Below are 1,567 nucleotides of genomic sequence, written 5' to 3'. Positions count from 1 at the left end.
AATTTTGAGGGTGACTTTGAACGCCGGTTTGGGCCATCAAATCTTGGGCAAAGTATGGACTATCATATATTGCTGGAAAGCCCAGGATGTCTAATTTCCAACGCCGTTGAGCGCGCGCCAATTGGGCTTTTGTAGCTCCAGAAAATCCGCTTCGAGTGCAGGGAGGTCAGAATCCAACAGCATCTGCAGTCCTTTTCAGTCTCTGAATCATATTTTTGCTCAGGTCCCTCAATTTCAGCCAGAAAATACCTGAAATCACAGAAAAACACACAAACTCATAGTAAGGTCCAGAAAAGTAAATTTTAACTAAAAACTAATAAAAATATACTAAAAACTAACTAGATCATACTAAAAACATACTAAAAACAATGCCAAAAAGCGTACAAATTATCCGCTCATCATGGTGATTGAGGATTACGTTGGGGCATGGGTCATTGGTATATGGTGGTGGAGGTACACTAACAGTGAATAATTATTGTATGGTTTGGAATCAATCAAAGCAAGCATCGATTCGTTGGTAGCATAGTCCAAACCAACAATGAATTCTCAAGGTCAAATAATAATTTCAAATCAAATATAAACAGAGAGTAATTCAACCTCGGGTCGTTCTCCTTAAGAATGAAATTGAAGTGTTACTTCCTTGGTTGTTAAGACAAAAAGGCATTTTTGAGGAAGAAATTAAAGATTAAAAGAATTAAGAAATCAAAGAACTAAGTAATAATCAAAATTGTGAGTTAATGCATAAAAGAGACCTTGACTTGGGGATTGAGAATCCAATGAATCCTATCATTGCCATAACCACAACTATGGTGAATGTCATGAGTCAATCTCGCCTAGTCAACCCCAACCATCGAGGAGTAAATCAAGCAAGCATAATTGACCTTAATCCATAAGTCCTAACTAACTTATCAAACTAGTTGATAAAAGGCTAGCGTCAATGGAAACAAGAGCCAACTAACTACCCAAGAATTACCACTAAATGTCGGACATTATGACTCTAGTTTCCTAAGAGCTCAAACCAAAAGCAAAGGTGTGAAAATCTACTCAAAGCTTGAAGTTGGAATTTTCACAAACACCTTGTGTGCATAAAAGTAAAGTATAAAAAATTGCAAAGGAAATTGGAGAGCTATAACCAACTATCAATAAAACCAAATATAAACAAACAATCAAGCATAAAGAAAGCAATAAACACTAAATTCATCAATTAAAACTTCAAGAACTCAAAATTGCAAATATAAACAAAGCACTTAAACCAAGAAGAAATGAAAATAAGGACAATGTAATTAAAGAGAAAATTAAGAGTACTTACAAAAGAGTTGATCAACATCCAAAATTAAAGCTTGCTATAAAATACTACAATTGAAATTGCATAAACCCTAAGAGAGCAATGCTACACTACTCCTACTCCTATGGAAGCTTCCTATACTACCACTACCTAAATAAAAATGAGCTTTAATGTCTCCCCCTTGATAAGTGTTCAAGTCTCCTTTATATAGCATCCCAAATTAGCCATTCAGCCTTCCAAAGATGAGCCAAGGGCTCCCAATTTTGTGCATCACGTGATTCA

This window comes from Arachis duranensis, chromosome 1 (assembly GCF_000817695.3).
Source record: "Arachis duranensis cultivar V14167 chromosome 1, aradu.V14167.gnm2.J7QH, whole genome shotgun sequence".
Lineage (NCBI taxonomy): Eukaryota > Viridiplantae > Streptophyta > Magnoliopsida > Fabales > Fabaceae > Arachis > Arachis duranensis.
Note: the sequence above shows the minus strand (reverse complement) of the source record.